The sequence below is a fragment of the Ovis canadensis genome, chromosome 3, assembly GCF_042477335.2.
Source record: "Ovis canadensis isolate MfBH-ARS-UI-01 breed Bighorn chromosome 3, ARS-UI_OviCan_v2, whole genome shotgun sequence".
NCBI classification, from domain to species: domain Eukaryota; kingdom Metazoa; phylum Chordata; class Mammalia; order Artiodactyla; family Bovidae; genus Ovis; species Ovis canadensis.
This window is the reverse complement of record NC_091247.1, coordinates 137,924,143-137,936,863: the sequence shown is the minus strand read 5'-3', so window position 1 is coordinate 137,936,863 and position 12,721 is coordinate 137,924,143.

Genomic DNA, 12,721 nt, shown 5'->3' with positions numbered 1-12,721 from the left:
GGATTGCCATTGCCTTCTCTGATATAACCCTAGGAAACCCTAGGAAGCTTCATCTTTGTGGTCTTACGTTTCATCATAGCTGTATGCTGGGGAGACACTTCCTATACGTCGGAGACAAAGCCAGACTGTTATTAGGTCAGAAAGATGCTACCTTCTGTTGTCTCCTTAAGACCTGCTTCACTGAGCACCCAAGACTTGAGTGACATGTCCTCACCAGTCACCCTGTGGAGGGCACGTGCCCACATATCTAGCCAACAGCTGGAGCTGCCAACACTGCTCTCTGTGATTACCACAGTTTGTACTGTTTCCCATTCTGCAGTGGCTGCAGTAGAAGCAGTCTATGATTGCTTTAGCAAGAGGCAGAGCAAGCCCTGGGCTTGGAGTTAAAGTGCTCAGCTGATAGAATTACATTCATTTTCTTTGTGTGTGTGCGTGCGTTTGGCCTCGAGAGACTTGTGAGATCTTAGTTCCTTAACAGGGATTGAACCCAGGCCACAGCAGTGAAAGTACTAATTACTGGACAACTAGGGAATTCCCTTATTTATCTTTAAATTTTTTTCTTTATTTTTGAGAATATAGTTCCCTGTGCTATACAGTAGGTCTTTGTCAGTTATCTGTTTTATTAATATGTATAGTAATGTGTACATGCTAATTCCACACTCTTAACTTATCCTTTCCCCCACCTCCTTTTCCCTTTGATAACCATACTTTTGTTTTCTCTGTCTGTGGGTCTATTTCTGTTTGTACATAAGTTCATTTGTCTCATTTTTTTAGATTCTACATATAAGTGATATCATAACTGATACTATCTTTCTCTGTCTGATTTGCTTCACTTAATATGATAATCTCTCATCCGTGTTGCTGCAAATGACATTATTTCATTCTTTTTGTGGTTGAGTAATATTCCATTGCATTTATGTACCACATCTCCTTTATCCATTTATCTGTCAATAAACATTTAGGTTGCTCCCATGTCTTGACTTTTCTATTGTAAACGATGCTGTGATGAGCACTGGGGTGCAGTATCTTTTTGAATTATAGTTTTCTTTGGATATTTGCCCAGAAGTGCGATTGCAGAAATATATGTGGTAACTAACTCAAGTTTTAGTTTTTTAAGGAAACTCCATATTGTTTTCCATAGCAGATATACCAATTTATGTTCCCACCAACAATGTAGAAGGGTTCCCTTTTCTCCAAACTCTCTCCCACATTTATTATCTGTAGACTTTCTGATGATGGTCACTCTGACTGATGTGAAGTGATACCTCATAATAGTTTTGATTTGCATTTCTCTAATAATTAGCAATGCTGAGCATCTTTCCATGTACCAAACAGAGAATCTTCTTTCCTAAACATCACTGGAGAAATATTTACAGCTTTTTGTTGTTGTTGAGAAGGCGAATTCTGTGCAGACTGTCTCCTCCCATGAAGACAAAGTACAATTCAAGTGACTGGGTTTCAGCTTCAGTCAGTCTAGGTGAACTGTGTCTAAGCCAACTCCAATCCCTTTTCTGAGTCTCTGGTTCCATTCTAGAATGGAAAAGCACAACAAAAAACCCCTCTCAATATCTCTGAGTACATGAAATACAGTAATCTTAGAGTTACAAGAAATAGAAACATTGTTGACTTTTTTCTTTACCATGATCCAAACCTCAGCTTGCTTGCCCAGAACTTGATTTTGGTCAATTAATTCATGTTGGGAGAGCCCATTCATGCTGACTAAACTTAATAGAGGATAATACATAAGCCATACAGTTGATTTACATTGTTCGTTGTTCAGTTGCTGGGTCACGTCTGACTCTTTGCAACTCCATGAACTGTAGCACACCAGGCTTTCCCATCGTTCACCATCTCCCAGAGTTTGCTCAAACTCATGTCCACTAAGTCAATGATGCCATCCAACCATCTCATCGTCTGTTGTCACCTTCTCCTCCTGCCTTCAATCTTTCCCAGCATCAGGGTCTTTTTCAAAGAGCTGGCTCTTTGCATCAGGGGGCCAAAGTATTGGAGCTTAGATTCAGTATCAGTCCTTCCAATGAATATTCAGGGTTGATTTCCTTAGAATTGACTGTTTTTATCTCCCTGCAGTCCAAGGGACTCTCAAGAGTCTTCTCCAGCACCACAATTCAAAAGCATCAGTTCTTTAGCACTCAGCCTTCTTTATGGTCCAACTCTAATATCCATCCATGACTACTGGAAAAACCATAGCTTTGACTGTATGGACCTTTGTCAGCAAAGTGATGTTTCTGCTTTTTAATACGCCGCCTAGGTTTGCCATAGCTTTTTTTCTAAAGAGGAATCTTTAAATTTCATGATTTTTAATTTCAGTCACTGTCCACAGTGATTTTGGAGCCCACGAGAATAAACTCTGTCACTGTTTCCACTTTTTCATCATCTCTTTGCCATTCAGAAAACTAAAATCATGGCATCTGGTCCTTCGTGGCAAATAGATGGGGAAACAATGGAAACAGTGACAGACTTTATTTTGGGGGGCTCCAAAATCACTGCAGATGGTGACTGCAGACATGAAATTAAAAGACACTTGCACCTTGAAAGGAAAGCTATGACCAACCTAGACAGCATATTAAAAAGCAGAGACGTTACTTTGCCAACAAAAGTCTGTCTAGTCAAAGCTATGGTTTTTCCAGTAGTCATGTATGGATGTGAGAATTGGATTATAAAGAAAGCTGAGTATCCAAGAATTGATGCTTTTGAACTGTGGTGTTGGAGAGACTCTTGAGAGTCCCTTGGAATGCAGAGATCCAACCAGTCCATCCTGAAGGAAATCAGTACTGGTTATTCATTGGAAGAACAGATGCTAGAGCTGAAACTCCAATCCTTTGTCCACCTGATGTGAAGAACTGATTGATTTGAAAAGACCCTGATGCTGGAAAGATTGAAGGTGGGAGGAAAAGGGGATGACAGAGGATGAGATGGTTGGATGGCATCATCGACTCTATGGACATGAGTTTGAGTAGGCTCTGGGAGTTGGTGATGGACAGGGAAGCCTGGGGTGCTGCAGTCCATGGGGTTGCAAAGAGTTGGACATGACTGAGCGACTGAACTGAACTGAACTGAACTGATGGGATCAGATGCCATGATCTTAGTTATTTGAATGTTGAGTTTTAAGCCAACTTTTTCACTCTCTTCTTTCACCCTCATTAAGAGGCTCTTTAGTTCCTCGTCACTTTCTGCCGCTAGAGTGGTATCATCTGCATATCTGAGGTTGTTGATATTTCTCCCAGCAATCTTCATTCCAGCTTGTGAGTCATTCAGCCCAGCATTTTGCATGATGTATTTTGCATATAAGTTAAGTAAGCAGGGTGACAATATATAGCCTTGACGTACTCCTTTCCTGAAATTGAATCAGTTCATTATTCCATGTCCAGTTCTAATTGTTGCTTCTTGTCCTGCATACAGGTTTCTCAGGAGACAGGTAAGGTGGTCTGGTATTCCCATCTTTTGACGAATTTTCCAGTTTGTTGCGATCCACACAGTTAAAGGCTTTAGTGTAGTCGATGAAGCCAAAGTAGATGTTTTTCTGGGATTCACTTGCTTTTTCTATGATCCAGTGGATGTTGGCAGTTTAATCTCTGGTTCCTCTGCCCTTTCTAAATCCATCTGGAAGTTCTTGATTCACGTTCTGTTGAAACCTAGCTTGGAGGATTTTGAGCATTATCTTGCTAGCGTGTAAAATGAGTTCAGTTGTACAGTAGTTTGAATATTCTTTGGCATTGCCTTTCTTTGGGATTGGAATTAAAACTTTACATAGATTTACATAGTTTGACATAGAACTTTCAGTAGCCTAGGCAATCCTATTGACTGATGAAAACAGTTGACAGTTTTGGAAGTCAAATGTTATAATTAGAAGTTGTTTAATGAACAAGTGATTCAAATTAGCTGCATAATTTTGATGGCTAATAGAATTGCATCGCTCACCTTTGTAAATATATTACATTCTCTTGGCCAAACAGGGAATGTTCCTCCCTAAACATCACAGGAGAAATAGTGGCTACTTTTTTTAAATTTGGTTGGAGAGAGGGAATTCTCTGCAGACTATCTACCCTTTCTAGGAAGACAAGGTGCAATTCAACTGATTGGGTTTCAGCTCCAGCCAAGTTAATATAATTGATTCTGTTTCTGTTCACTTCAGCCATTTTATTATAATTGATTGGGTTAGAGTTTGATTGTGTTAGGGCTTCAGCCATTTTACTTTAAGTGATTAGGCTGCTAGAGCTTTAGATATATTGATAGAATTATGCTTTCCTGAAACTACCCCAGCTTATTTGCGGCTTCTAATAAGGCTGATCGCATCCATTACACTTTGACTTTTCCTTATTTCACTTGTGGAACACAATCTTTTGAGTGCATTATCCTTCTGTTACTATTTTGCAGGTTTGTTGCAACTTGAAGAAACGCAATGCCTTCCTAGTTGGTCCTTCTGCCTTTCATTTCTCCTCCAATCTTTCCTGTACACACAGTTGTCAAATCAATTATCTTAAAATCTGTTTCAAACATCCTACAAAGTAGGAGAAAATACTTGCAACTCATATATCTGATAAGGGTCTAGTATCTGGAGTATATAAAGAACTCTTAGAGCTCACCAACAAAAAGACAAACAATCCAATTAAAAAATGGGTAAATGTCTTAAATCAGTTCAGTTCAGTTCAATCAGTCGTGTCCGAATCTTTGCAACCTCATGAACTGCAGCACGCCAGGCCTCCCTGTCCATCACCAACTCCCAGAGCCTACTCAAACTCATGTCCATAGAGTTGGTGATGCCATCCAACCATCTCACCCTCTGTCATCCCTTTCTTCTTCCGCCTTCAATCTTTCCAGCATCAGGGTCTTTTCAAATGAGTCAGCTCTTCGCATGAGGTGGCCAAAGTATTGGACTTTCAGCCTCAACATCAGTCCTTCCAATGAACACCCGGGACTGATCTCCTTTAGGATGGACTGGTTGGATCTCCTTGCATTCCAAGGGACTCTCAAGAGTCTTCTCTGACGCCACAGTTCAAAAGCATCAATTCTTCAGCGCTCAGCTTTCTTTATAGTCCAACTCTCACATCCACACATGACTACTGGAAAAACAATAGCCTTGACTAGACGGACCTTTGTTGACAAAGTAATGTCTCTGCTTTTTAATATGCTGTCTAGGTTGGTCATAACTTTCGTTTCAAGGAGCAAACGTCTTTTACTTTCATGGCTGCAGTCACCATCTGCAGTGATCTTGGAGCCCAGGAAAATAAAGTCAGCCACTGTTTCCACTGTTTCCCCATCTATTGGCCATGAAGTGATGGGACCGGATGCCATGATCTTCGTTCTCTGAATGTTGAGCTTTAGGCCAACTTTTTCACTCTCTTCTTTCACTTTCATCAAGAGGCTCTTTAGTTCCTCTTCACTTTCTGCCATAAGGGTGGTGTCATCTGCATATCTGAGGTTATTTATATAACCTTGATTGGCAATCTTGATTCCAGCTTGTGCTTCTCCCAGCCCAGCGTTTCTCATGATGTACTCTGCATAGAAGTTAAATAAGCAGGGTGACAATATACAGCCTTGACGTACTCCTTTCCCGATTTGGAACCAGTCCCTTGTTCCATATCCAGTTCTAACTGTTGCTTCCTGACCTGCATACAGATTTCTCAAGAGGCAGGTCTGGTATTCCCATCTCCTTCAGAATTTTCCACAGTTTATTGTGATCCACACAGTCAAAGGCTTTGGCGTAGTCAGTAAAGCAGAAATAGATGTTTTTGTGGAACTCTGGGTTTTTCAATGATCCAACAGATATTGGCAATTTGATCTCTGGTTCCTCTGCCTTTTCTAAATCCAGCTTGAACATCTGGAAGTTCACGGTTCACGTACTGTTGAAGCCTGGCTTGGAGAATTTTGAGCATTACTTTACTAACGTGTGAGATGAGTGCAATTGTGCAGTAGTTTGAACATTCTTTGGCATTGCCCTTCTTTGGGATTGGAATGAAAACTGACTTTTTCCAGTCCTGTGGCCACTGCTGAGTTTTCCAAATATGCTGGCATATTGAGTGCAGCACTTTCACAGCATCATCTTTTAGAATTTGAAATAGCTCAAGTGGAATTCCATCACCTCCACTAGCTTTGTTTGTAGTGATGCTTCCTAAGGCCCACTTGACTTTACATTCCAGGATGTCTGGCTCTAGGTGAGTGATCACACCATCATGATTATCTGGGTCATGAAGCACTTTTTTGTACAGTTCTTCTGTGTATTCTTGCCACCTCTTCTTAATACCTTATGCTTCTGTTAGGTCCATACCATTTCTATCCTTTATTGTGCCCATCTTTGCATGATGTGTTCCCTTGGTATCTCTAATTTTCTTGAAGAGGTCTCTAGTCTTTCCCATTCTGTTGTTTTCCTCTATTTCTTTGCATTGATCACTGAGGAAGGCTTTCTTATCTCTCCTTGCTATTCTTTGGAACTCTGCATTCAAACTGGTATATCTTTCCTTTTCACTTCTTTTCTTTTCTCAGCTATTTTTAAGGCCTCCTCAGACAGCCATTTTGCTTTTTTGCACTTCTTTTGCTTGGGAATGGTTTTGCTCACTATCTCCTGTACAATGTCACAAACCTATGTCCATAGTTTTTCAGGCATTCTGTCTATCAGATCTAATCCCTTAAATCTATTTCTCAATTCCACTGTGTAATCATAAGGGATTTGATTTAAGTCATACCTGAATGGTCTAGTGGTTTTCCCTACTTTCTTCAATTTAAGTCTGAATTTGGCAATAAGGAGTTCATGATCTGAGCCACAGTCAACTCCTGGTCTTGTTTTTGCTGACTGTATGGAGCTTCTCCATCTTTGGCTGCAAAGAATATAATCAATCTGATCTCACCATCTGGTGATGTCCATGTGTAGAGTCTTCTCTTGTGTTGTTGGAAGACGGTGTTTGCTACGACCACTGCGTTCTCTTGGCAAACTCTATTAACCTTTGCCCTGCTTCATCCTGTACTCCAAGGTCAAATTTGCCTGTTACTCTAGGTGTTTTTTGACTTCCTACTTTTGCATACCAGTCCCCTATAATGAAAAGGACATCTTTTTTGGGTGTTAGTTCTAAAGGTCTTGTATGTCTTCATAGAACCATTCAACTTCAGCTTCTTCAGCATTACTGGTCAGGGTATAGACTTGGATTACCATGATATTGAATAGTTTGCCTTGGAAATGAACAGAGATCATTCTGTTGTTTTTGAGATTGCATCCAAATACTTCATTTTGGACTCTTTTGTTGACCATGATGGCTACTCCATTTCTTCTAAGGGATTCCTGCCCACAGTAGTAGATGTAACGGTCACCTGAGTTAAATTCACTCATTCCAGTCCATTTTAGTTCGCCGATTTCTAGAATGTCAACGTTCACTCTTGCCATCTCTTTGACCACTTCCAATTTGCCTTGACTCATGGACCTAACATTCCAGGTTCCTATGCAATATTGCTCTTTACAGCATTGGACCTTGCTTCTATCACCAGTCACATCCACAACTGGGTGTTGTTTTTTGCTTTGGCTCCATCCCTTCATTCTTTCTGGAGTTACTTCTCCACTGATCTCCAGCAGCATATTGGGCACCTACTGACCCGGGGAGTTCATCCTTCAGTGTCCTATCTTTTTGCCTTTTCATACTGTTCATGGGGTTCCCAAGGTAAGAATACTGAAGTGGTTTGCCATTCCCTTCTCCAGTGGGCCACATTTTGTCAGAACTCTCCACCATGACCAGACCATCTTGGATGGCCCTACACAGCATGGCCTAGTTTCATTGAGTTAGACAAGGCTGTGGTCCGTGTGATCAGATTGGCTAGTTTTCTGCGATTGTGGTTTCAGTCTGTCTGCCCTCTGATGCCCCCTCTCAGTGCTTACTGTCTTACTGGGGTTTCTCTTACCTTGGACGTGGGGTATCTCTTCACGGCTGCTCCAGCAAAGTGCAGTCACTATTTCTTACCTTGGATGTAGAGTACATTTGTATAAAATTATCCAAATGGCCAATAAGCACATGAAAAGATGCTCAGAGCCTTAGTCATTAGGAAAATGCAAGTCAAAATCACAGTGAAACACTACTTCATGGATTTCCCTGGCAGTCCGGTGGTTAAGATTTCGCTCTTCCATTTCAAGAGGTACAGGTTCAATCCCTGGTGAGGGAACTAAAATCCCACAAGACTCACAGTGTGCCCCCCACTCATATGGCTATTAAAAATGTGAGGGTGCATCTCCAAAATGTGAGTGGTACTACTCCAAATTATGCAACCTAGTGGGATTGTCTCCAGCCTCTTTTTCAGTTTTAATTTTCTCTATGACACTTATCACTACCTAACCTCCTATATAGTTTACTTATTTCTTTGGTTATTGTCTGCTCCTCCTCCCCAACTTGAATGCAGTTTTCATGAGGGCAGGAATGCTTGTTTTTCTGTATCCCAGAATGAATGGCAGGTCCACGGATGGCATTCAATAAATGTTTGCTGAATGAGTGAATAAATAGGAAGAAACATTTACAAACACAGCTATTCATGACTTACTTTTTTAGTGAACAAAATGGAATCATACCACGGAAATTCCTCTGCAATTTTTTTTTTCCCTTTTGGCAGCACTGAGCAGCATATGGGATCCGTGACCAGAAATGGAATCTGAGTCCTTGTAGAGGAAGCTCAGAGTCTTAACCACTGACCCACCATGGAAGTCCCCCTCTACAACTTATGTTTGTCCTTTAACATGCCATTGGCATTTCTCTAGGTAAATGCAATAGCTCTAACATACTTTTTTATGAACTGCATATTATTCCACAGTCCTGGTATACAATAATTTGTTCAGCTATTCCCCTATTGACATAATAATTTTTTCACCATTATAAACAATTTAGCAATAAGCCTTCTAATGTATGTATCATTGTGTGCTGGCAGTGTTTTTAATTCTCTAGGAAAGGATGTGTCCAAGCTTAATTTTACAGGATATTGCCCTAATACTTCCCAAAGAGCATAACAGTCCCAACTCCCACAATCATCTGTTCCCACTACATCAGCTATCTAGGTTTGCATTCATGGTATTTCACAATCTGGCCACAAAGTACCTTTCCAGTTTCATCTACAACCTCTCTTATTTCTTTATTAGACTCATCTGTCCCATGAAATCAACCCCTCAAAGATTTACACAACCATGAAGACATTATATTAGTGAAATAAACCACACACGAGGACACATATTATGTGATTTCACTTATATAAGATACTAGAATAGTCAAATTCATAGAGACAGAAAGTAGACCACTGGTTGCCAAAGGCTGGGGAGGGAGAATGACAGAGAATGAAGAATCTTGGTTTATGGCTAAGGAATTTCAGTTTGTGATAACAAAAATTCTGGAGATGGAGAGTGGTGATGGTTGTTTAACAGTATGAATATACTTAATGCCACTGAACTTGAACCATTTAAAAATGGTTAAAATGGCAAATTTTACATTACGAATAAAAATAAATTAAACTATTTTCATGTATTTTACAATTAAAAAATAATTAATTTAGTTGGCTTTACTGGGTCTTAGCTGGTGCACTCAGGCTTCGGTGCTCCATGGCATGTGAGATCTTACTTCCCCAGCCGGAGATGGAGCCCATATCCCCTGCACTGGAAGGTGGATTCTTAACCACTGGACCACCAAAGAAGTCCCCTATTTTAAAATTTAAAAATTCAAAAAGTGAAAAAAATATTTCTTACACATTTTAGCCTCTATCCCTTTATTCACACTAAACCCTACTTATCACGCCATCAATGCATAAATGAATCAAGTCCTAACTCAACAGCTCCTTTTCTCCTGAACTCTCACCTGAAAACCTCACCCCCAAATTCTGAACACCTCACTGAAACTCTCCTGAAGACCTCAACCCCAAATCCCCAGGGATCATTTCCTTCTCAATATCTGTGCTCCTTCAGTTCAGTTCAGTCGCTCAGCCATGCCCAACTCTTTGCGACCCCATGGACTGCAGCATGACAGGCCTTCCTGTCCATCACCAACTCCTGGAGCCTACTCAAACTCATGCCCATTGAGTCTGTGATCCCATCCAACCATCTCATCCTCTGTCGTCCCCTTCTCCTCCTGCCTTCAATCTTTCCCAACATCAGTGTCTTTTCATTGAGTCAGTTTTTAGCATCAGGTGGCCAAAGGATTGGAGTTTCAGCTTCAACATCAGTCCTTCCAATGAATATTCAGGACTGATTTCCTTTAGGATGGACTGGTTGGATCTCTTTGCATTCCAAGGGACTCTCAAAGACTTCTCCAGTATCACAGTTCAAAATCATCAATTCTTGGGCGCTCAGCTTTCTTTATAGTCCAACTCTCACATCCATACATGACTACTAGAAAAACCATAGCTTTGACTAGACGGACTTTTGTTGGCAAAGTAATGTCTCTGCTTTTTAATAAGCTGAATAGGTTGGTCATAGCTTTCCTTCCAAGGAGTAAGCATCTTTTAATTTCATGGCTGCAGTCACCATCTGCAGTGATTTTGGAGCCCCAAAATATAAAGTCAGTCACTGTTTCCACTGTTTCCCCATCTATTTGCCATGAAGTGATGGGATCAGATGCCATGATCTTCGTTTTCTGAATGTTGAGCTTTAAGCCAACTTTTTCACTCTCTTCTTTCACTTTCATCAAGAGGCTGTTTAGTTTTTCTTCAATTTCTGCCATAAGGGTGGTGTCATCTGCATATCTGTGGTTACTGATATTTCTCCTGGCAATCTTGATTCCAGCTTGCGCTTCTACCAGCAGCATTTAATTGCAAACTCCCCTTTGACCTTGCTCACTCAACCTTGTTTTTTGCATTTTCACAAATATTCATTCTATTCGGTAAACACTGAGTATTTACCATTTGAAGACTAGATGCTAAGAAAACAAAATGAATGGGACAAACCACTGCCTCAGATGGCAAGTCTGGTGAGTAAGATTGATGTATTACAACATGAGGGCTTCCCTGGTGGCACAGACAGTAAAGAATCTGCTTGCAATGCCAAAGACCGAGGTTCAATCCCTGGGTCAGGACAAACCCCCGAAGAAGGAAATGTCAAACCACTCCAGTTATTCTTGACTAGAGAATTCATTCCATGGACAAAGGGTCATGGCAGGCTACAGTCCATGGGTCGCAAAGAGTTGGACTCACTGAGTGACTAACACACACACACACGCACACACACATGCATTACAACATGACTATGACCAGAGCCAAGGATGGCGGCAAGGAGGAAGTGTTCAACTTCATCTAGGGATATCATGCAAGGCTATGTGGGAAGAGGATGTTGATTTTGCCCTTTAAAAACATAAAATAGCTCACTTTTCTCCTTTTAAAATAGCACCCACACATTTTAGGACACCTAGAAAACTTGGAGAAGGCAATGGGAACCCACTCCAGTACTCTTGCCTGGGAAGTCCTGTGGACGGAGGAGCCTGGTAGGCTGCAATCCATGGGGTCGCTAAGAGTTGGATGCGACTGAGTGACTTCACTTTCACTTTTCACTTTCATGCATTGGAGAAGGAAATGCCAACCCACTCCACTGTTCTTGCCTGGAGAATCCCAGGGAAAGGGGAATCTCATGGGCTGCCGTCTATGGGGTCACACAGAGTTGGACATGACTGAAGCGACTTAGCAGAAAACATGGAAACTTCTTTTTTTGACCACACCACTCAACCTAGGGGATCATAGTTCTCTGACCAGGGATGGCACCCTGGCTCCTTGCAGTGGAGTCTTTTCCCCACTCCCCAATATTTTAATTAACTAATTAACTAATTTGGCTATGATGGGTTTTAGCTTTGGCATGTAAACTCTTAGTTGCTGCATGTGGAATTTAGTTCCCTGACCAGGGATAAAATTCGGGTCTCCTGCATTAGGAGCCCAGAGTCTTAACCACTAGAATGCCATTGATGTCTCTGGAAAACATGGAAACATTGAAAAAAGTCCTAGCACTTCAAAACAGCCACTGGTTACATTTTGGTGTATTTACTTCCAGTCCTTTCCTCCACATATTTTAAATAAACTGTTTGTAACCATATATACATGTTTTTATATGCATATAAATAGAGAGTGTGGGGGCAGGCAACATGCATTTTCCATTTGATTCGTTCTTAAAGGTTTTCCAGGTGAAGAAGAGGAGAGGAAGCAGGAACAGCAATGACCACAAGGTTCTATGACCATAGAACTTTAACGCTATGTTGGACCCTAAAAAGCTCTGGTCTGAGCCTCCTCATTTTCCAAAGTGGCAGCTATAGTCCAGAGATGATACAAGGACTTTATTAAGACAAAGTCACTGACCAGTACTAATGACTCGCATCCAGCCAGGTGTCTTCCCTCCACAGCACAGTTAATCAAGAGGCTAGAGAGCTAAGAATCAGCCATTTTCTGCAACAATGTCTAACTGTTAAAATTTGTCAGTTACTCCACAAAGAAAGAGGAGTCAGCCACCTCCCACAAGCCAACCACATAACATAGTTTTCCTCTCAGTCCCTGGAGCACATCCGGCACTGGTGTAGGCTACTTTAGGTAGGACTAGGCTACAAGAAAGGCTGTATTACAGGTCAGAGGAGTGGATCGCGGGTAAGAACACGGTTTTAGAACCAGAGCCCCTGTGCTCGAATGCACTGTTGTTTGGTCACTCATTTGTGTCCATCTCTTTGTGACCCCATGGACTGTAGCCCACCAGGCTCCTCTGTCCATGGGATGTCCCAGGCAA